The sequence below is a fragment of the Narcine bancroftii genome, chromosome 2 (genome assembly GCF_036971445.1).
Source record: "Narcine bancroftii isolate sNarBan1 chromosome 2, sNarBan1.hap1, whole genome shotgun sequence".
Lineage (NCBI taxonomy): Eukaryota > Metazoa > Chordata > Chondrichthyes > Torpediniformes > Narcinidae > Narcine > Narcine bancroftii.
This window is the reverse complement of record NC_091470.1, coordinates 151,086,548-151,111,310: the sequence shown is the minus strand read 5'-3', so window position 1 is coordinate 151,111,310 and position 24,763 is coordinate 151,086,548. Positions and strand designations below refer to the sequence as shown.

The following is a 24,763-nucleotide window of genomic DNA, read 5'->3' as shown; positions in this document are numbered from 1 at the left end:
TGTTTCTCCCTGTATATTTCTTTTCATCCTATTCAAGTTATTGTGCTTCCTAAGTACAGGCTAAGTGTCATTCCCTATTGACAAGTGACCAACTCTCCATCCTCTGCTGTGTATTCAGGTATTAACTGTGACTCAGTGATAACACTGATCCCTCTCAAGACTGCTGAGAAATCAGAGACATGAACACAAAATCTAGACTGACACTCCTAGATTTTCTGCAGGAGAGCCATATTTTCAAAGCAGTTGAGACATTAAACTAAGTTCCTGTTTCTCAGGTAAACGTGAGGAACATTATGATCCTTCTTCCTGCTATCTTCACCAAACTTCAGAATTAGAATCAAGATTTATTGTCATGAACAAGTCATGAAGTGCAGTGATTTGTGGCAGCATCAGAGTGAAAACATACATATTATAACCATCTTACAACATTACTATAAAAAAAACCATAATAGTGGGCAAAAAGTAAGGCAGTGTCTTTGGTTCATTGATTATTCAGGAATCTGATGGCAGTGGGGAAGAAGCTGTCCTCATGCTGCTGAGTGCTCGGTCTTTAGGCTCCTGTACCATTTTTCCAATGGTAGCAGAGTGCAGTGTGGGTATTTGAGGATAGGGGCTGCTTTTATAAGACATCAAATTTATCCCTGAATCAATATTACTAAAATAATATCTTATGTTTGTTTGTGGGAACTGCACAATTAGCAGCTGCATTTGCATAGTATAGCAGTTGCAATGTTTGAAAACAACTTGAAATAGCTTTAAATACATTCTTAAGGTACAAATGTTCCATAAATTTTATTGTCTTCTGCTTTTCCTGAAGCATGTGTAAATAGCTTTGAGCCACATGGAACAAAAGATGCTTGATTGGAACCCCAGTCTGGACGAAGATGGGAGGACTTAATTAGTCACTGTGCTTGACTAATAAAAAAATCATTGACTAACTGAACACTGCTCACTGTCTAGACTAGATAGAGTCAAAAATGATCACACTGGGTGGGACATTAGAAGGCTGGCAGTGCTAGTCAGACTGCTTTGGAGGTGGAGAGAAATTACACTCCGTTCTTAAGTGTCAGCATTCCAGGAAGAGTAAATGAATAAAGGTCTAGCACGTCACAGCTTTTACATTTATGCCACTAGTTCCCTTGTGGAGGCTTAAAAACAGCAAAGTCTGTTACCTTCAAAACTTCTGCTTCGGATGATAAACAAATTTCAGGATCTATGAATTTGGTCTGAATTTTATTTGTATGCTTGTCCCCAGTGAAATTGGTTCAAATTGGTTCTCGATGAATGCTGCTCTGCTGATGAAGTGAGCTTAAACAGAGTTGCACACAATAGGAGCTTTAGCAAGAGAACTAAAGGCAGCACATTCGTCTCTAGACAGAAGCAGCTCGCAGACAGCAGCCATTGATACCCTCACAAGGAGACAAGAGATGCAGTGTCAACAGTCTGCCATAACATACTTTATTGATTGTTTTGCTGGCACAAAACTGTACTTAGGTCTGTAGTGTAAGGCTGTTTTATAAATATTTTATGCAACTTAAAATAATGTAGCTTTTTAAATGGTGACGTGGCTGTTTCAAGAATCAACGCAGTCAAAGGAGCTGCAAGTAATTCCTGTCATGGTGACAACAAGGTTATGCAGCACAATAGGTTTGATGCAAATGGCCTGCAGGTGTCTGCTTTGCTCAGTTGATAACGCATTGATTTAAATGTTGGTAGATAGTTGAAGAACCATTCCTAAACCCTGAGCACTTAATCTAGACTGACAATCATGTGGATTACTCACAGTAAGGATGAAATATTGAGTTGAATCCTATTCTGGCTGCTCAGATGAATTGGGAAGATCAAAAAGTGCTAGTCAGTGATTTAAAAAAATACTGACTGTTTCTATGCTGTCTATAAATGACTATCATTTTATAAGTCTGAGAACAGATGGAAATAATATAGCACATGCAAAGTGCATTAAGCCATTTTTGATCATTTATTATATTGAATGCTATTTTCCAATTGGGAAGACAAAGATGCAAAGCCGTTTGTGCAGTGAGCCAGGAAAATCAGGATGCCAAACTTGGACTGAATTTTTTAAGAGTAGATAGAAAGAAGAAAGAATAGTGCACTTCATGAATGCAGGACCTTCCTAACTACCCTTTACACGTAGTTACTGTTGTAATGCAGGAAACGCAACTACCAAATTAGATGCAATATTCTGATTTAAACAAAAATTATATTAATGATATTTAAGATTTTGGAGGACTAAAGGTTATGGGGATATGGGGAAGAATTTACCTGCTCCTCTTCAAAATACAGGACTTATATCACAGGAGAGGGTAGGGAAGACCAGTTTAATGTTGCATAAAAGATAGCAGCTGCAATCGTGCAACGTGCACAGATCGGTCAGCCAAGGAGTAATCCTTGAACCCAGGTCCTTCTAATTCCAAGGTGAAAGTGCACCATACCTGTCACCCCATGCTGAACACCTGGCTGATAGGAGTTCTGTACTTTTGACAGTAGCAGCAAGTAAGGCAGAAATGAAGAAGACCTGGTTAAACAGGAAGTCCTATTCAATAACCTATGAAATCAGGTGCAGAGATTGCATTAGAGAGTTAATCCACAGCAAACCAATTTCAAGCAGCTTGCTGATCAACATAATTGCTTGAGTGACTGGTTATTTCAGCAGTAGCCCAAAACTAGGAGAGACTGGGACCACTTAAAGCTAGCCATATTTTTCTTCTATTCACAGAGGGGCTGTGAGTATCGCTGCAAGCCCAACATTTATTGCCTAATTCTAATGTCCCTTGAGAAGATGGTAAGATGCCTTCTCGAATTACCTTAGTCTTTCTGCTAACATAATTTGTCAATGGATAAGTGCCTTACAGGTGATGAAAAGATTTTGGGGAGCAGGAAGATATGTAATTCACATAATAGCAAGCCTCTCACATTCCTTTGTAGCTGCATCCAGTAACGTTTCTGGTCAGTGGTGATGCTGGCACTTAGAAATTTGGTGAAGTTAATGCACTGAATGTTTAGTACATATGTTTAAACTCATAATCATAAACAAATTAAATGTTGTCCCACAAACTGTTATTATCCAAAAAAGTTGCAAATGTATCTGCAATATTTTCATACCTCCCTTTTTCATCTACAGGAGATATATCACTGAGGAGCAGCTAAAAATTGTTTGGGTTATGAAGCATCAAATAATTAAGCAATAATTACAACAGCCAGTAGAAGAAGCGCAAAGCTATTACAGCGCCAGTGACTTGAGTTCGAGTCCACCACTGTCTGTAAGGTGTTTGTACATTACAAAACACCTTAGAAACACATGTCTGTGTTGGTTTCCTCCAGGTGCTCCAGACATTCAGGGGTTGTAGGTCAATTGGAATATTTGCACAGACTGAGCTCTGTGGCCAGAAGGGCCTGTTTCCGTGCTGTATTAAAAATTTAAATCCATTAGCAACTAAACTCAAAGCATTTCAGTGCAATTGTATACTGTACTTATGTATATGACATTAAACACTCACCTCAAAGTAATTTTATTTTGCAGTGGTGGATGGAATATCATGCTGCTAGATGCTTATGCAACCATATAAAAGGGATTTAGCTAGTGCTGAGCTCTAAAATGAGTTCACTGGTATCAAATCAGTATCTCAAGCTCATTGGTACTACCATCTGCCAATTCCACTTGCTTCTGTTGGGTCCCCTTACACTAATGGTCTCACCAGTTTGGCATTTCTTTAGCTATATTAAGGTGCATATTTACATTAGATGCCATTCAGGAGCAATAGGGACGGATAACAGGTCAGGTCACAGGTCTGGGCCTCCAGATGTAGGATTTCCTATTTTAGCATCCGAATAGAGATCCCACTTATCAGTAGCATGAGCAAAACCATGGGCATTAAGGTATGTCTCAATATTTCTCTATACTGTGCAATAACCTGGAAACTGCCTTCAAAAGGAAATAAAATTCACTTTTTGGAGTTGCTCCTGGGACTAGTTGGAAGAGTTCTGGTGTGCATAAATCACTGTCTGCATGGATAGAATGACCACTGGTCATATACCTGAGAAGCTTTTCCAAATCACACTATTACATTTGGAGACCGCGAAAGAAAGGTTCAACCACTGACCTCACAAACCCAGGCAGGGGACAGCAGGGATACAACTACTGTCTGTTACGTATCAATGTGCACAGTTCTCAATGTGGCATTTGAACCACAATCCTCTGAATCAAATGGTGCCAATGTGCTGGCACTGTGGACTTAAATTTAAATTTAGATGTACAGCACAGTAGCAGGCCCTTTCGGCCCACGAGTCCGTGCCGTTCAATTAAACCCAAATAACCTACAACCCCCAGTATGTTTTGAACAATGGGAGGAAACCAGAGCCCCCGGGGAAAACCCATGAAGTCTCCTTACAGACAGTGCAGGATTCAAATCCCAGTCCCTATTGCTGCTCTGTAACAGCATTGCAGAACCGCCTAAACTTTCAGCAATAGGATTAGTGACCATAAGCTGTCTGCTACTATTAATCTGATCTTTGAAACAGCTCCATGAACTGCAACTGTGAATATTGATTTATCTATCCTTATATTTATTATCTACTTTTCTATCTCAAGGAATATTATGTGTAGCTGCAGCAAGTAAGAATTTTGGTGCATCAGTATGCATACTTATGTATATGACAACAAACTCCAACATTCATACACACAACACATTATCTGTTTCCAGAAATCTTCCCAGGTCATACTTTTCTCTAAAAGCTCACTGTTGGAGAAACTCAGCAGGTCAAACACTGTTGCAAAGATAAAGGTAGATAAACAACATTCACGCTTGAGCCTTTCATCAAGGTACTATTCTCTTATTGGCAGGACTCTATTTCTTGATTGCAATGACTTTTTTCCTCATTAAGTATATAGATTTTTCCATAAATAAGTCAATTTGATTGTTAGTAATTCACATTCAGCTTATCTACAGCAGATTTGTGTAGCTTGCGGTGGATGGTGCTTGTGGAAAGAATTCTACTTGAATCCAGTACCATTTCCCAAAAGAGAAAACTGGTGGGCCTCAATTATGTCATGTTGAGAAGAGTATAAGGTTTAGTGGGTTCACTGAGAGATGAGTCTGGGCGTAAGTGTTACAATCACACGTAACTTTAATTAATATATGGGAGACAAACGAGAGAAAGTTAAACGACACTCGATCACTATTTCACGTAAGCGACGATATAGACATTCACCTCAGACTTTGGTTGGACTCCGACGACGATAAATATATACTCGATATGCTCACACCACAAACAGGAACCTTTACACATGCCCAGTTCTCTTACGAACGTGGGTGCGGCTCTCTACAAATATTGATCTATTGCAATACTATGGCTCAGTTTCAGTGTAGTGCACACCTTACCTGCCACACTTTCAGCAATATCCACAGTAGCCATGTGGCCTGGAGTGATGTCTGGGGCTGGGACCATGAGACAGAGAGAAAAAATGTGCTGTGTGTTGGTGCGAAACTGTGATTCGAGCCAGTAGCGACCCAAGGAGATTTAAATTAGCCAACAGCAAGGTGTGCACTAATAGGTGGCCGGGGTCCAACCTTGATTGACAGGTGATGTGACTTCTGAATAAGTTTCAGACTGGGAGGGCACGTGACCACCCACAATACACACATTCGAGACAGACAGGGAGGGCACATTTCCTCCATTCATAACAGATGCTCTGACATCATGGCTCACAGATTTATCCTGCTAGCCAGCAAAGAGAAAGCAAAGAGATGAAAGGCAAAGTCAGCCTTTCTCCAGTTGTTCCCAGTGATATCCATGGACTGGCCCTCAGGCAAAGTGATCTTCAGAGAGTTCATTCATAAATAGCCTTGCCTGGGCAATGAACCACCAGAGACAACTTCTATTCTAATCAACTTCAAAGGGGAACCCTAAAGATATGCTATTTTAACATTTATTACAAAATCTTTGACATTTTTGTTCATTGAAATGGAGCATTGTTTAATTATGACTGCTGCTAAATGGTGCTTATATATTACATGCATGTACATGAGACTTACTGTCATATATAAAGATCAGTTACTTATAAAAAGGGATGACAAGTTGAAAGGTCAAAATTATTGTCTTTTTATCTTCAACCATTTCTCATTGCTGAGAATCTGGGCAACAAATTAATCTTTGGAATGGTTAATTTCCCATTGATTTTTCACAATCTAGTAATCATATTCAATAGCTCCATGCCCACTAAAGAGCCCAACTCAAGGCAGCACAGGTTGAGAACAGGGCTGTGATATACAAATGACAGTTCTCTGACCCAAGTTGAGTCTGATTGAGAATTCACATCTCTCTCCGGTGTGCAAAGGATTAAGTGTTCCAACAGGGGCTGCTTAACTGTGATCAGTTGCTGTTCTTGATTCCAGTTCTTTAACCAGAGGTGGTAAGGCTAATTCATGAATATGAAGAACAAAGTAGGACTGAAAAGTGAGGCACCTATGGAGAGAGTATTAAAGAAGTAAAACACAAAAGTCTACAGACACAGTAGTTGAAGTAACAACACAATGATGGAGAAACTCAGCAGGCCAAATGGTGACGTTTATATAGCAAAGATAAAGATACATAACCAACGTTTCAGGCATGAGCCCTTCATCAAGATATGGACAAAATGTGGGCATGTGCCCGGACAAAATGGTGGGGTTGAATGGGCAGGGGGAGGAGCACAGACCCATAGGCAAGAGATAATAGGTGGATAAGGGAGGGAGGGCGCACCACCAAGTGGCGGGGGTGGGGGGAGGGATGGCTCTGTAAATGGAGAGGGAAGGGAGTGGAGAGCTGGAGGAAGGAAGACAAAGGGGAAGGGAGGGAGGGGGAACTGAGTGTAAGCTAGCAGAAATTAGAGAAGTCAAAGTTAATACCATCCAGTTGGAGAGTGCCCGGATGTATTTATCCCTCCAATTTACAGGTGGCATTGTGGGATAAATACATGAGGCTATGGACAGATGTGTGAGCATGGCCTCAAGGGGTGCATGATGTCTTGTAGTTGTATTGAACTTGAATCTTTTCCTGCAGGCTGCACAATTAACATTGATAGCATGACCAAGTTGGGTACAAACTCAATTATAGACAATTCCGTAAGGTGTGTCCACATACTTTGGGCAGACTGATGCACAGGATCTAAATTTGGCTAGGATGTGTTAAACTAGAACTCGTCTAAGGATTAGCAGACTTTTAAGTAAATAGATTCAATGGAGATGCCTTTAGAGCTCAAGATCATATCTTTGAGAGCTGAAGCCTCTGAACAAGCCAGATGGTATGGAAGAATAATGATATAATTAACTGTTCTCAGTTTAGAGGTGCTTACATTCAAATCCAAGCTATTTGTCACAAATGTGTGCACGTCCAGGAGAAATTGTTTTGCCAGACATCAGGCCTCTACCATCGGAACTTCATTTTTCATCGTTTGAAGGAAATTTAATCTGACCATTCCTGATGGCTCAGTTAGCACTAATCACATCCACTTCAAATAATGCCAGCTATATAATTTACCTGAACTCCCTTGATTCGGATTGAGAAAAAATATAGCAATAATGTACTAGCAGGTCATCTTTATCATTATTCCGTGGTTTCAATCAGAGAGCATGAATGGATGCTGGTAATGGCAGGATCAGACTCACTTGTGATGCCCATTGCCACTCATTGCCCAAGCTCAATCATAAAGATAGGCATGTTGATGCTATTTTTTGACTCTGCAGCAGAGTATTGAAATATAAAGATGATTTAGTTTTTAATAAATGATTAAAATAGCAATAAAGCAGGCATCACAAAAATAAAGAGAGACTTTGAGGGCCAAGGAATCACTGGGGAGGCCAAGATGACATTTGAGTACCTTTGCTGGTTTAATCTGCTGTTAACGAAGATGAAGTATGGACTGGGAGTGATCAACTTGTGGATTATTAAGTGTCTGATATGCATTCAATTAACAGTGATATCTTAACATCAGTGTTGCAAGCTCGTGCTGTGAAGACTACAATGCCATTTCCTTGGCTAAGACTTCAATTGCCTTCCGTAATAGTGAACAGCTGAACAGGAGATTAAAGAGTCACTGTTGGAGATTTCATGATTTAAAGATACCACACTCAGTGTTCACTCTTCACTTGTTGTTACAAGTTTCTAGGATATTCTTATCCTGGAACTTTTCTGAAGATGTCACTCAAAGTGAATGAGCATTGTGTAACCTCATTGGATATGCTATTGGAGTCGCTGGGAGAAAGGGGATCCTTGATGGTGAATATGAAAAAGAATTCTCTTAACTTCCTTCTGATAATTCTATGGAATGCTTTAAATTCCTATATTTTATAGTTCTGCTCATTCCTTCTGTCCACTCTCTGTATTCAGTCTCATCCTTAATTGTATTATAATTCAATAAAAATTCTGTCCACCTCCCTGTTCGAAGAACTTCAACCTTGAATTTTCAATCCTTTCTCCTAGATAAAAATTGTATAGTCTTCAAAATCCTCATAAATTTTTGTTAAACAAGAAAGTCTGCAGTCGCTGTAATTGTAGTTCAATACACAAAAGTGCTGGAGAAACTCAGCAAGTCACGCTGCGTTCTTTACGTAGTAAAGATATGCAACTGAGGTTTTGGGTCTGAGTCCTTCACAAAAAGCAGGTGGATGCCTGCATAAAATGGCAGGCTGAGGAACACAGTCCCTCAGAGAAGAGGTCATAGATAGATATGTTTTTAAAAAATTGTAATTCAGAAATTTTAATTTTTTTGTGCTGTAGTATACAGTTTCATAAAACTGTAGTAGCAGAATTACAGAAGAGTCCACAATGTATAACAATATCTAGCAATAAAAAAAATAGTTGTGAAATTAATAGCTATAGTGGAACACCTGCATTATTTATTAAACAGCAGATGTATTCAGCCTTTGATCATTTTCATCTTGCAAGAAAAAAAACATCTAAAGTACGAGTGTTCATTATCACGAGTCAAAAATAAAATGGCCATGGATATGGTGGATGAAGCTGCAGGGCTGAGAATATGAGCTTGTCAAAAACTATCTGACCTATTGCTCTACTCACCAATCACACTTGTGTTCCACAAGCTGCCAAGGCTAAAACTTTGGAATCTACTTCCTACGCTTCTGTCCCATTCTCCAAGTCTTTCCTCTTTCCTTAAAGGGTTATGATCAAGTTTTATGTGAAATATTACAAAGATGGCCAAAACTTGCTTGACAACTCTCCCACAATGTGCCCTGGAACGTTAAACCTGCTATACATTTTTGTATTCTCCAGGAATTCCACTACAACAGTTCCTCCTCGTTTGTTTAGAGTTATTGTGAATGTGGAAATTAAAGTGTTTGCAAAGATTTCAGTAAGTCAAAATAAATGAGTTAAAGTCATCCATTAAAATACTTAAGGAAGTCAAAGGTACATGTTAAGCATTTGTTTTCTATTAATACCAACATTAATTAAAGGCTATGTTGCTCTTTTGAACTTAGGGATGTCTTTTTTTTCATTAGCATCCACAGCTTTTGGGGACAGAGATTCCTATTTCCATTATCCTTTGTGTGATAAACTGTTTCCTGATTTCAATCCTTAAAAGCCAGTTTCTAATTTAAGTTTATGCTCCTTGTTCTGAATGCTCCCAGCAGAGGAAATAGTTTCTCAGTATCTGGTCAATAGAATCTCTTTATCATTTAAAAAATCTCGCTTAGATCAACTTTCAACTTTACAAACTCAAAGGAATACAAGACAGTTTTATGAATAATGTCTTTTTAACTTAACTGTTTAACTCATTCTGCTTGCACAGTACCTTCTTTGAGGGGAATATATCCTTCGTGAGGTCCATGGACCAAGAACAAAAGAATAGCTCCACACTTTCATCGTCTCCTCAGGAAACAAGAAAACATTCCACATGCCCTTTTCATTACATGTATTGTGCAAAAACTTGATACTTATGCATGGACCAAGTTCTTAAACACATCACTTGGTCTCATGTCATTTCAAAAAAAAATCCCTGATTTGTCCTATTCTATGGACTCTTCAAATTACTATTTCCACCTTTAAAAGCCCAGCTCTCTCTGGGCAGTCTGATCACTTGCTTGACTCTTTCGTATGAGATCTGTGTCTGTTCTCTTTCTCCCTTTGTGATGGACTGGTTTATGCCTGGTTCTAAAAACTCATTTAAAAGCTACCTGCAAATTTAAATTAATTAATTAGTTCAAGTTTATTTATCATCCGATTGTAACAGTACAACATGACGAAACAGCGTTCTCCAGCCCACAGTGCAAACACAAATGCAGACAAACAATACTTATACACAAAATGTATATACATGTCTTATAATATTAAAAATAAATATTATTAATAAATAGAGTCATGGGGAGTTGTTTTAGTAGTCATTTGTCATTGCCCATGGGAAGAAGCTGTTCCTCAGCCTGGAGGTTCTGGCTCTAATACTTCCGCATCCTTTCCCCTACAGGAATAGCTGGAAGATGCTGTGCGCGGGATAATAGGGGTCTTCACAGATTTTGTGAACCCTCGTTAAACAATGATTCCAGTAAATCACATTTATGGAGGGGAGGGAGACCCCAGTGATGCTCTCTGCCACTTTTATGGTCCTGTGGATTTACCTTGGCGTCAACCATACCACATTGTGATGCAGCTAGCCAGGACACTCTCAATAGAGCTCCTGTAGAAAGTTGACAGAATGATGGGCAGAAGCCTAGCCTGCCTCAGCCTTCCAAGGAAGTGCAGTTGCTGGTACCATCTTCCTGACAAGTGAGGAGATGTGTGTCCAGGATAAATCTTCGCTAGGATTCTCCTTAATAGACTAATACCTAGTGTCGCCGAAAATGTCCTCCCAGAATCACAGTGTGGCTTTCGCGCAAACAGAGGAACTAGTGACATGGTCTTTGCTCTCATCAGCTCCAAGAAAAGTGCAGAGAACAAAACAAAGGACTCTACATCACCTTTGTTGACCTCACCAAAGCCTTCGATACCGTGAGCAGGAAAGGGCTTTGGCAAATACTAGAGCGCCTCAGATGCCCCCAAGTTCCTCAACGTGGTTATCCAACTGCATGAAAACCAACAAGGTCGGGTCAGATACAGCAATGAGCTCTCCGAACCCTTCTCCATTGACAACAGCGTGAAGCAAGGCTGTGTCCTCACACCAAGCCTCTTTATTATCTTCTTCAGCATGATGCTGAAACAAGCCATGAAAGACCTCAACAATGAAGACGGTGTTTACATCCGGTGCCACACGGATGGCAGTCTCTTCAATCTGAGGCGCCTGCAAGCTCACACCATGACACAAGAGCAACTAGTCCGTGAACTACTCTTTGCAGATGATGGCGCTTTAGTTGCCCATTCAGAGCCAGCTCTCCAGCGCATGACGTCCTGTTTTGCGGAAACTGCCAAAATGTTTGGCCTGGAAGTCAGCCTGAAGAAAACTGAGGTCCTCCATCAGCCAGCTCCCCACCATGTCTACCAGCTCCTCCACATCTCCATCGGGCACACAGAACTCAAAACGGTCAACCAGTTTACCTACCTCAGCTGCACCATTTCATCTGATGCAAGGATTGACAAAGAGATAGACAACAGACTCGCCAAGGCAAATAGCGCCTTTGGAAGACTACACAAAAGAGTCGGGAAAAAAACCAACTGAAGAAACACACAAAGATCAGCGTGTACAGAGCCGTTGTCATACCCACGCTCCTGTTCGGCTCCGAATCATGGGTCCTCTACCGGCATCACCTACGGCTCCTAGAACGCTTCCATCAGCGCTGTCTCCGCTCCATCCTCAACATTCATTGGAGTGAGATCATCACCAACATCGAAGCACTTGAGCTGGCAGAGTCCGCAATCATCAAATCCACGCTGCTGAAGACCCAACTGCGCTAGGTGGGTCATGTCTCCAGAATGGAGGACCATCGCCTTCCCAGGATCGTGTTATATGGTGAGCTCTCCACTGGCCACCGAGACAGAGGTGCACCAAAGAAGAGGTACAAGGACTGCTTAAAGAAATCTCTTGGTGCCTGCCACATTGACCACCGCCAGTGGACTGATATCACCTCCAACCGTGCATCTTGGCGCCTCACAGTTCGGCGGGTAGCAACCTCCTTTGAAGAAGACCGCAGAGCCCACCTCACTGACAAAAGACAAAGGAGGAAAAACCCAACACCCAACCCCAACCAACCAATTTTCCCTTGCAACCGCTGCAACCGTGCCTGCCCGCATCGGACTTGTCAGCCACAAACGAGCCTGCAGCAGACGTGGACATACCCCTCCATAAATCTTCGTCCACGAAGCCAAGCCAAAGAAGAAGAAGAAGAGGATTTACCTTTGCGTCATCCATACCACATTGTGATGCAGCCAGCCAGGACACTCTCAATAGAGCTCCTGTAGAAAGTTGACAGAATGATGGCCAGAAGCTTAGCCCGCCTCAGCCTTCCAAGGAAGTGCAGTTGCTGTACCATCTTCCTGACAAGTGAGGAGATGTGTGTCCAGGATAGGTCACTTCTTAAGTGGACTGTGAGGAACTTGGTGCTCTATATCTCTCCACTACCAACCTGTTGAGGTATAGTGGAGGGTAGTTGTGTCTGGTCCTCTTGAAGTCTACAGTCATCTCCTTTGTCTTGTCCATGTTGAGACTAAGGTTGTTATTCTTAAAACATATCAGAAAATTTTCTACCCCTTCTCTGTATTGAGAATCATTGTTGTTGCTGATGAGGCCAACTACTGTTGTGTCATGTGCAAACTTGATGACTCTATTGGAGCTGGATCTGGCATTGCAGTTGTGGGTTAGTAGCGTGAACAGGAGCAGGCTGAGCACACAGCCCTGAACTGCACCAGAGCTCAGCCTGACAGTGCTTAATGTTCTGCTGCCAACCTGAGGTCTTTCCATTCCAGAATCCAGTTACAGAGAGAGGTGTTGAATCCCAGTGAGGGAATCTTATCCACCAGCCTTTCAGGTATGATTTTATTAAATGCAAAGCTGATGTTAATGAACAACAGCCAGGTGGGTCAGGACAGACTGGAGGAACAAGGCTATAGCATCAGTGGAACAGTTCCAACTGTAGGTGAATTGAAATGGGTCCAGAGTCTCTGGGAGGCGCACTTTGATATGTTCCGTCACCAGATGCTTCAAGCATTTCATAATGGTGAGGTCAGTGCCACAGGCGGGAGTCATTGAGGCCTGTTACATTCCAAATGATGTGATTTTAGGACATCAACAAGAGGTGGTGTCTTAAGAAAGCAGCGTCTATCTTCAAGGACCCCCATCACCCAAGCCATGACCTCTTCATCTGCTTCTATCGGTTAAAAGGTACAGGAGCCTGAAGACAAGCACTCAGCGGCACAAGGACAGCTTCTTCCCATCTGCCATCAGATTCCTGAATGAACAATGAACCACAGACACTGCCTTATTTTGACTTTTTCTTGCACTATTTTATTTATATTGTAAGGTGATTTATATAAATGTTTGCACTGTGACGCAGCTGCAAAACAATTAATTTTGTGACATGTTCATGACAATAAATTCTGACTCTGATCACCATATTTTCCTCATTTCCGCTTTATTGTGTCTCATGTAAGCACATCACTTCTACTTATCCATACCATACAGAAGTAGTTCATCTAAGTAAATCAATTGGTTTTGAGAAATTGCCTACATGGAGAGAGGAGTAATGACAGAAATGAAACCCATTGACTGGAAAATCTTTACTTCTCCCTAGGTACTCCAGATCCCTCTTCTGACAACAAAAGTAAAGGGACAAAACAACACAAAGAAGGAGCCCTCTATGGCATTTGCTCCTTGTTATATTTTAGTGGCAGAGCTCAAGTCCTGCACTTGCTTTCATTGTTAATTGAAGGTAAAATTGTCGCCCATCAAAATTGCCAGGGAAATCAGCAGCAGGGAAGATCTAATTATTTTTAAGAGTACAAAACAAAAAAGAACATTAAAATCGATGGGCAGAACACTTTACCATTCGCAAAATCCCCTTGACTGCTATCTCACTGAGGGCTTCAAAACAATGAATGCAAGTAATTCTCAAGGTATGTTCCATGGAGCCTAAATATAAATTTCTGTCCACGTTCTGGTTAATTTCCATATATTCAACTGTTCTTGACCTTTTTATTTAAGACTTTTCTATCAATGTGGCAACAGGATTTGGAAAATCTCTTTCCTTAGCCCTACGATATTCAACAGACACTATTGTAAAACTATTAACATCAGAAAAGTTGGTTTCAGGACACAGAGAATGTAGTTTAGACACCCCTGGTTCATTTTGTTACGTCTCCAGAAAAGCACCTAATTGTGCTTAAGCCCATTTGTATTTGTAACTCTTTCCCTGATGAGTTGTTCAACAGATTGATTTCCATTGGATTAAATGTTCCTCCCATCTTTCCTCCTTGCTATCAACTTCATATCAGTCATATCAACTGATAGATCAGAGTGAGTTACAGAATCAGTTCTGCTCATTTTTGCTGATAAAACAAGCTGCTTTTATCTGTGGCAAGGCCTTGAGTTGGTTCAGACATTATTTATGTCTGAATGATCTACCATGAGATGTTCAATACTAGGAGCTTAATAACCGTGAAAGAGTTAATATAGACGATGCTTATAAGACACAAATACATGTCACACATCTGTGGTTTCACTGTGGCTAGAGATGTGCATACCCTGCCGTCCCTGGGGCAGTGCTTGTTTCACAGCTTGTTGCTTTACTTTGAGTTTCTTGCCTCTCCACAGCTGGTACCTCCCCTAGTCTCATTTCGACACTCAAAACTGGATGTGGAAGATTTCCATTGGTCAGGGCCAAGGATGGCACCAGAAGCTCATACAACAAATACGCACATCTTTCAACCAGGGTTGAGCCCGTACCTTGATGAAAGGATCAAGCCCGAAACGTTGGTTATGTACTTTTATCTTTTCTGTTTGACCTGCTGAATTACTCCAGCATTGTGTTTTTACATCGACGACGATGTCTGCAGATTTCCATATTTTACTTCTTTTCAATTGGGGTTACTTGGTGGTGATCATGACCAAATCGGTGGGGGAGCTTTAATTTGCCTCATCATCTCTTTGTTCCTCAGCCCAACTGCAATTGCCCCACTGTGGCAGTGACTCAGATGAAGTATTTGAAAACTGCAAAAAGTAAATCAGACTCCTGACTGATCTGAATGACGTGATGCAACTGTTGGGATCCAGACGTGCTTCTGGAAAGAAACCTCCCAGGAAGCAGCTAATTACTTTTTTATTGATTGAACAGACAGCAAAGGATTTTTTGATGATTTAGAAAAGATAATCTTCTGATTTTCCTCTCGGCTTTTTATATCAAAGTAAAGTAAAACTGCATTTCAATTGGATTCTTCTCAAAACCTTTCAGCTCCGACTGTTTTCATAGACTGTTACAAAATGCTGCAATTTGCCAAACATAGAAACATGGAACACTTCAGCACAGAAACAGGCCCTTTCGCCCTTCTATTGTGTGCCGGGACTATTATTCTGTCTAGTCCCATTGGCTTGTACCCAGTCCATAGCCCTCCTTACACCTCCTATCCATGTACCTGTCCAAATTCATCTTAAATGTTAAAATTGAGCCCACGTTTACCACTTCAGCAGGAAATTCATTCCACACTCCCACCACCCTCTGTGTAAAGAGGTTCCTCCTAAACTTTTCCCCTTTCACTCTTAACCCATGTCCTGTGGTTTGTATCTCACCTACTCTCAGTGGAAAAATCCTACCTACATTTACTCTGTCTATACCCATCATAATTTTAAATATGTTTAATTTGCCCACAGAGATAATATGGCGTAGTGTAGGGCACTATAGTTTATTGGCTATAGAACTGGGGCACGTTACACAGCTCAAAACCTGGTGTTAGTTGTGACAGAAATTGGTAGCATTTCAACCCAGTGTTTATCAGGACATAAAAGATTAACTGTACTGCCAAAATCCTTTTCCTTAATCCTACGCAGATCATATTTTACGTTGTCCTCTTTACAGTTCACCGAAGTGATGGGTTAATTTGACATGTTCCAGGAGGAGATTTTACATAATCAGGCTAGTGGGCATATTGCTCGATGAAAGTACAAAAACAAGTTCTTACTCCTCCACACTCTGGGTGTTGGGCTGTGGTTTTCAAGAGTTGCACTCTCTCTGTCTTTCTACCTCTGCTGCCTACCACCATCTCCTCTCTCAAATTGAATCAGAATTTTTATTGACAGGAACATCTCAAAATTTGTTGTTTACTGGAGTCTAAATACTGATGTCAATTAGATTTTTTAAATAAATAAATTAGTCCAAAAGACGAGAAAGTGAGGTAGTGTCCGTGGTTCGTTGTCCATTCAGAAATCACATAGCCGAAGCGCAGAGGCTGTTTTTGTGCCGCTGAATGAGTGTCTTCAGGCTCTTGGACCTCCTTCCTGATGGTAAAAGAGTGAAGAGGACATGGCCTGGGTGGTGAGGGTCCTTGAGGATAGAGGCAGTTTTCTTAAGACACACCCCCTCTTGTAGATATCTTCAATGGAGAGAAGAATGATGCCCATGATGGCTCTGGCCAAGTTCACAACTCTCTTTTAAAGCACCAGTGACCCGAATTTGAACCTGGTGCTGTCTGTAAGGAATTTGTATGTTCTCTCTGTGTCTGCTTGGGTTTCCTTGGGTGCTCCCTCCCATTCTTTAAATTGTACAGGGTCAATTGGGTGTAATTGGGCGGCACGGACTCGTGGATTGCAAGGGCCTATTACCATTCTGTTTAACATTGTGCTTAGCTTCTAGCATTTGCTGTCTCCCTTGTGACTCTAAAAATGAGTGGAGGGTCTTCCCCACTCAATTTCAAAACAGGTAATGGGTGATTTAACATACATCTAAAAGGGCAAGCTCAACCTCACTTTAATGCTTCATATCTGTGACTGCCTAGATCTCCATCCATGGAGAAATCAGGCCAAATTTTGTGATCAAGTCCCTGTAATGGATTTTGAACCTATAACGTTGAAGGTAATATTTTTACCACAGACTAGGATTGATAGATTTGACAGTCAATGTGTTCATTAATGAGCTGGACCCCATTCTCACTTGATTTGTACATTTTTTCCTCAAACCAGATCATTAAATATTGACCAGAAGTTGAAACCTCAATTAATTCCTGCTGCACCTTCTCCCCACCCCACTCTCCCAATCTGTGAGTAGAGTTACATTCTCGAATCATCCGTTCCCATCCTGTTATGTTCATTGCACCTACCACTGAGAAGGGGATCAAACCTAGCACCTTCCGTTTTGTCCTTTTTATATGAAATATTTGCCTTTGATGAGTTCATCTGCTTGATTTAACTTGGTTACTTATTAATAACCTGAATGATATCCTCTTTTTCATGTTGACCACTTTCTGTTGGAGAAATCTGTACTGTTTTAGAAGCTGATGCTGTATTTTTACATTCTACACTTAGTGAACTACAGAGGTACTCTGAAAGTCAATGTATTTTACTGGAAATCATAAAAATGCATGTTTGTAGTATTTACAGACAAGTTCATGCTTCCAACTAATTATTTCTTCGACATCCAGTTCTATTCAATCATAAATAACTTTAGATTCTCATCCTATTTCCACCAATACTTTTACTATTCTGGCCTGTCAGATTAGATCATCACTGCTATGTCCCTGACCAGCATATCCCTCCATAAAATTGTATAGATAGTCATTAAATAAACATTAAAGCCGTGTGGGCAATTCTTAAAGTTAAATCGATGAAAGTATAAATGCAGATGGTTTATTTCCTGCACAGAGTATTATTGACAAAAAGGAAAACTTTATTCAAGTTGGACTTTGGGATTTTTTTTTGTGTTTTATTGGTTAAAACTGAAAATTTCACATGCATAACTATTTCTATAATGCTTACAGAAACAAGCAGAGCATGTGAAATCCACAAAGAGCGTAAAAAGAGAAAAAGGGATTGATTATTTTGACAGGATAATGAACACCAGGGGGTAAATTGCACAATTATTGTCATGGAGAAATGAGTTCATGAATGTCAGCCCAGGTCTGAGATTGAAAGATTGCTTTCTTTTCATATGTCTCCTTTGTTCTAAGCAAAAATTTAAAATGATTTGTAATATAAATCAGTAACCATGATTATTACACATGTGTTGCATTTGAGAGCAAATGTGATCTTAAGAAGAATTGGGGTTAAAGAGTAGAGTATAACGAGACCAAATAAAAGATATTAGCAGATAATTATTTGAATATGTGTAATATAGGCCTCAGAGGTTCCTACTGTTACAGACATCAGTTCCCCACCCCTTTGCTACACTAACATGTCTGTCCGTGGCCTTGTACTGCCAAATTGAGGCCACCCGCAAATTAGACAAACAATACTGAGTATTCCATCTCGTTTGTCTCCAACCAAGTAAAGTTAGCCTTGCAGTTAGCGCAATGCTATTACAGCGCCAGCAACCTGGGTTTGAATCCGGTTCTGTCTGCAAGGAGTTTGTACATTCTCCCTATGTCTGCGTGGGTTTCCTCTGGGTGCTTCTATTTCCTCCCACCCTCCAAAAACGTATGGGGTTTATTTCATCTGCATGGAGCTTATGAGTCGCAAGGGCCTGTTACCATGCTGTTTGTCTAAATTTAAATTTAATAAATTACAACACAGTAATATTTAATTTGAATTTAAATATAATTTAAACTAGACAGCATTAATGTTGATCTCCAATTTCCATTAACCACTTATTCATCTCTATTTCCCTCACCCCACTGCCTCCCTCCAGATGCCCACTTCCTTCTCCTTTTAGAGAGCTATTTTTCTTAGTCTCTGTCCTCTACCCTCTCACCCTATTATTTCCCAGCTTCTTTCTCTCCTACCCTCCCAACTGAATCCATCTATTACTTCTTATGTTAGCATGTGTTCCCCCACCTCCTCCTTTTTATTTAGACATCTGCCCAATTTTCAGCATTCCTAAAGAAGGGCTCAGTCCCAAAACATTGACTGCCTTTTACTTTCTATGGATGCTGGATGACCTACTGAGTTTCTCCGGCACTTTTGTGCACTGCACTAAACCCCAGCAGATCTGCAGATTTTCTTGATTACTGACATTGGTTCTGGGTATTTTCCTGGGCTCTGAGTTTTTCCAGTTGTATTTGTTTCCAAGGTTCTTGTTCCTTTCTCTAGTTGTCATGAATATTCTTTTCATGCAACTAAGTTAAAGCAGTATTTTTAAAGTAAATTATATTGATATTTTATTTTAGTGGAGACCATTGTGTTTGTGTTGGCTGCTTTAATTCTACCCATTTCTGAGTGGTGTTTTAATACAATTAGTTTCTATTGGTGAAATTTTGGTTGTTAAGTGTACTTTTGCATTGTTTTCTGCTGTGACTAAACCACAGCTGTAGAGCATTACCACCCATGTAGAAAATCACCAATTAAACCAATAATTAAGGGGAGGAATAGAGTAAAATAAGCCCAGTAGCTATTTGACGTCACTGTATTTGTGCACATAACATGTGTCATTAACCCTTAAACCTCTCAGAACTCCAGAGAATTTCAAGTTTCCTTGCAGTCTACTGTTACAACTCAAGTACCAAAACAGACACTAATATTACAGGCTACCCCTATTATATGAATAGGGTATCCAATGAAAGCAACATTGTACATTGAACAGGAGGGGGAATGTCTTGGAGGCAAAAGTTCAGAGAAATTTAATAATTAAGGAGGTAGACAGGTGTTGCTGTAGGGATATTCATGATTCCAACCAGGTGTCAGGTCAGTAATGTCATTGCCATTCTAAGTGGAGAGGGAAATTATGGTCCTTATTGCTGCCATTAACCTAGCTAGAAGAAGGGATGAGATCACGCAAGCAATTATTTGGGACCCAGGAAAGAGATGAAAAAATTGGTATGGTGGGGTGCTATGCATTAATGAATGCAAAAGTAGGATGAGATGATAAATGAATGTGTGGTTCAAGAAATGACACTACACAGTAGTGTTTAGATTCCAGAGTTTGGACTGGCTGTGGTAAAGCTAAAGCCTGCACAAGATGGATGGGTTACACGGCAACAGAATCTGGATCAGTATCCTCACAACAGAGGCTGGTGTAGAAGGAGGGTGGAAGAGGATGGCAAGAGTTTAATTCAAATGGAACAGGATGGAGTGTGAAAGCAAAAACAAGGTGGGCAAAGGATAAGGAGAGCTTTCATGGGGTGGATAGCATTAACATAAGGGATGGAACACTCATTTTAAAAGAATTTAGACATAAACATACAGCACGATAGCAGGCCCTTCCAGCCCACGAGGCTGTGCCACCCAATTAACCTATAATCCCTGTATGTTATTGAAGAGTGGGAGGAAACCAGAGAACCTTGAGGAAACCCAAACAGACACGGGGAGAATGTACAGGACATGTAGGTTACAGACAGTGGCGGATTTGAACCCATGCCACTGGTGCAATAATATTGTTGCACTAACCGTGCTGCCCATTAGTCGGCATTAAATGACCAAGATTATTTAACAGTACATAAGTAAACAAGTACCGTCGTTAGCTGTAGGCTTAAATGACCACGCAAGCATATGGTGTTGTGATGGTAATGAAGTCTTGGCTTAATGAAGGGCTCAGGCCTGAAACATTGGTTATGTATCTTTAACTTTGCTACATAAAGAACACTGCATGACTTGCTGAGTTCCTCTAGCAATTTTGGGTAAACAACCATCACACCGTCTGCAGATGTTCTTGTTTTAGCTGCTTTAAAGAGAAGCATTGGTTACTAAATATTCCAGAAAGCAAGTTTTTCAGCAAAAATAATGGAGGATGGTATTGATTATGGATAATATAATAATCATAAAATGGATCAGGAAGAAAAACTGGAGGAGCTATGACATTGTTACGAGAATGAAGATGGTCACTAACCTGTGGAAAGGATGTGAAGGAAACATTTTCATGGTTATTATGGAGAAGTAAAGAGCGAGAGAGGTGCAATTGGGAGATTTCAAGTATCTTTATTTGAACCAAGTTAATGAGGGTTTAACAGACTATGAAGAAGGATGAATTCCTAATAGAAGAAAACAAAAAAATCTTGGCAGAAATATTAAAGAGCAAAGGGTCAAGTGTGATAGAGGAAATGAAGGAAACTAGTATTAGTAAAACCATTGCACTGGCGGGGGTGGGGATGAGGGTGGCGGGGGTTGGTGACAACCAGTAAATCCCAAGGACCAGATGTACATCACTGAATTTTGAGAGAGTTTGCAAAATCATTAACTATCATTTTACAAAATTCTATGGATTCTGGAATGATTCCTGCAGGTTGGAAGATGCTCAATCTGACCTCATAAGAAAGGGGGGAGAGAAATAGGAAACTGCTCAGCTGGTTCACTTAGCATCAGTACTAAGAAAAATGCTGAAACCTCAACAACAGTGTAGCCTTAATGCTGGTGGCCCAAAAGGATGTGTACTCAGCTCCATAAAATACTCCCTGTACATCCAAGACTGTGTGGCCAAACACTGTTCCAACTCCAGTTATAAATCTGCAGATGTCACCACCGTCACTGACCCAATCCCAAACAATGACAAGTCAGAGTATAGAAGGGAGGTAGAGGGACTAATGGCTTGGTGTCAGGACAACAACCTCAACAATAGACTAAAAAGCTGATCATAGACTTTCAGAAGAGGGCAGAGATCACCCCCCCCCCCCCCGCACCCCCGCATCAACGATGCTGAGGTGGAATCAAGAGAAGCTTTAAGTTCCTCGGATTAAACATCTCCTCTGACCTGTCCTTGTTCAGCAGCATGATGTCCAGGGAAGCGCACTAGCACCTCTACCTCCTCAGAAACCTGAGGAAATTTGGCATGTCACCCGTTTCCTCAACAACTTCTGCAGAGGAACCATTGAAAGTATTCGATCAGGATGCCTCACTGTGTGGTACAGGAACTGTTCTGCCCAAGACTGCAGTGTTGTGAGCATAGCTCAGACTATCACACATCCCACCCCCACACCTTCATCCACTCCATCTACACTTCCCATTGCCTTGGGAAAAAAAGCCAACAATTAAAAAGATCCTACTTCAGCAATATTCTCTTTATTCTCCTCCCATTGGGAAGATTCACCACCATATTCAAGGACATCTCCCATGTATAAGATTCCTGAATTAACCTCCACTTAGTAAAATAATGTTGGCTTTGCTCTTGGCTAACTGATCTCTCTCTGTAACTCTGCATTTTTACTGCTGTATTTCACATAAATGCTCACAAAAATAAACTTTCTAGCTGTATATTAGTATATGTGACAAGAAATTTGCACCTGAATCTCTCTTGAAGAGGGTAATAATAGAATATTGAGGCAGCAGGATTAGTGTAGCAGTTAGCGTGATGCTATTGAAGTGCCGTGACTCAGTTCAAATCCGGAGCTATCTATAAGGAGTTTGTACATTCTCTCCGCGTCTGCATGGGTGTTCCCCAGGTGCTCGGTTTCTTCCCACCTTCCAGGGTTGTAGGTTAATTTGGGTATAATTGGGCAGCATTGGTTTAAATGGTTGGAATTGGCTTCAACTGTGCTGTAAATAATTTAAAAAAATCTATAAGAGTATAATAAGATTGAGCAAAAGCAGCATGGATTTCTGAAAGGAAGATCACTTTTCATTGACATATTGGAGGGCTTTGAGGATGTTACGAATACAACAGACAAAGAGGCCCAGTGTACAAGGTCAGAGTACAGAGAAGTGAGGCTAATATACTGCCACGGATTGAGAGTTAGTTAACAAGTAGAGAGCAGTAATACATGGATCTTTCTTCAAGTTGACAGGTCTCGACAAGTGGGTGGGTCTTGGGACCTAAATATTCCCAAATTATCTCAACGACCTTGCTGAGGAGACCAAATGAGATATTTTAAATTAACAAAGAGTCCAGACAGGATAGTAAGACGAGAGAACGACGTAAAAAGACTTCAAGCAGATATAAATGGACGAGAACATGGCAGATGAATATAATGTGGGAAACTGAGAAGTTCACAAGCAGAAAAAAAAGTTTTAAGGTTATTCCTTGTGAAATATGAATGTGTAAAGGATTTGGATGTCCTTGTTTATTTGTCACTCAAAGCTAGCATGCAGATGCAGCAAGCAGTAATGAAGACAAATATAAGCTAGGGAATGGGATAGAGAATTGAATTGGGTGGTCACTGGGAGACCCACGCTATTGGGGCAGACAGAGCCGAGGTGCTCAACAAAGTGATCTCCCAGTCTGCGTCCAGTCTCTCTGATGTAGAGGAGACCACAATGGGAGCACTGGACGCAGTAGATGACCCTTGCAGATTCAAAAGTGAAATGTTACTTCACTTGGAAGGACTGTTTACGGCCCAGAATGGTGCTGAACAAGGAGGTGTGGGTGCAAGTGGAGCATCTCCTGCGGTCACAGGGGTAGGTTCCAAGGGGACAATTGTTGGGGGAGGGAGGAGTGGACAAGGGAGACATGGAGGGAGCAGTCCCTGCGGAAGGTGGAGGGGGGAGTTAATATGTGTCCAGCGGTGGGATCATGTAGTAGGTGGCGGAAACGGTGGAGGAGGATGTGTTGGATGTGGAGGCTGGTGAGGTGGCAGGTGCAGACAAGAGGATTCCTGTCCTTGTTGCACTTGGGGGCGGTGGCGGCCAGGGGAGATGTGTGGGTAATGGAGGATACGCGGGTGAGTGCCGAGTTGATGGTGGTAGAGGAAAAGTTATGTTGTCTGAAGAAAGAGGACATCCCTGATGATCAGGCATGGAAATCCTCATCTTGAGTGCAAATGCAGTGGAGATGGAGGAATCCTTGCAGGGTTCAGGGTGGGAAGAGGTGTAGTCGAGGTAGCTGTGGGAGTTGGTGGTTTTACAGAAGATGTCTTTTGAGAGTTTGTGTCCTGAGATCGAGACGGAGAGATCGAGGAAAGGGAAAGTATTACAAGAGATGGATCAAGTAAATTTGAAGTCAGGGTGCAAGCCCACACAGGCGTGGGTAGAACACACAAACCCCTTTCAGACAGCCTCAGATTCGAAACCCAGTCCCAATCGCTGGTGCCGTTAACAGCATTGTGCTAACTGCTATGTGTCACCCCTGTGCTTACTGTGCCGCCCCTGTGATTACCTTGCTGCCTAAATATGTGGATGTTTATTTCAAGAGAATTTGAGTATAAGAGTAGAAAGGTCTTATTGTGATTTATATAAGTGCCTTGGTGAGCCACACTTGGAGTGCTGTTTTGATCTTTATTATTTTGAATATTTTATTTTTGATTTTCCAGGACTCACACAAATTCAAAACAACAGTACAATCTTCTCAACAATGCTATATTACATTACATTCAGAATTCATCCACCCCCCCCCCCCCCACCCATCCAGCTCGCCCTCCTCCTTCCCTCCTATACCCTAACACCACAAGAAAAAGATTATGTAAATTAAACAAACTTAAAGAACCAAAAATCTATAGAGTCACCGACCCTTAAAGGAACCAAATAGAAACCCAGAGTAGCATAAAGTAAAATTAAAAAGATACTGTATTGATCTCTTTATCTAGAAAACATATTTAGCTTGGAGAAATGCAGCAAATATTCATTGAGCTGGTTCCTGCATTCTTCATTAAGAGGGTGTGATAGTACAGATTCTATCACCAATGTGTATATGTACATATGTACAGATGGTAGTGTAGGATGATTGAGAGTGTAGCCACACCTACTGACAGGTCTTAAAGGATTGCTCCAAGCCACACCAGGTCATTCTGGACTGGTCGACCTACTTGTGATATACTCCAGTCTTTT

The 24,763-nt window shown here is 41.0% G+C and overlaps 1 protein-coding gene across 7 annotated transcripts in view; it reads left to right on the top strand.

The window, feature by feature from the left end:
- The window catches only part of LOC138754369 (MORN repeat-containing protein 1-like), a 260,124-nt gene that overhangs the window by 67,629 nt on the left and 167,732 nt on the right, over window positions 1-24,763 (top strand). The window contains exons 11-12 of one of the 7 annotated variants that reach the window (XR_011351710.1): window positions 13,731-14,052; window positions 14,750-14,822. The exons of the other annotated variants lie outside the window; for them this stretch is intronic. The gene's annotated coding sequence lies outside the window, so the exon portion shown is untranslated. Of the gene's footprint in view, window positions 1-13,730; window positions 14,053-14,749; window positions 14,823-24,763 lie in introns of those variants that run through there. 7 annotated transcript variants of the gene reach the window in all.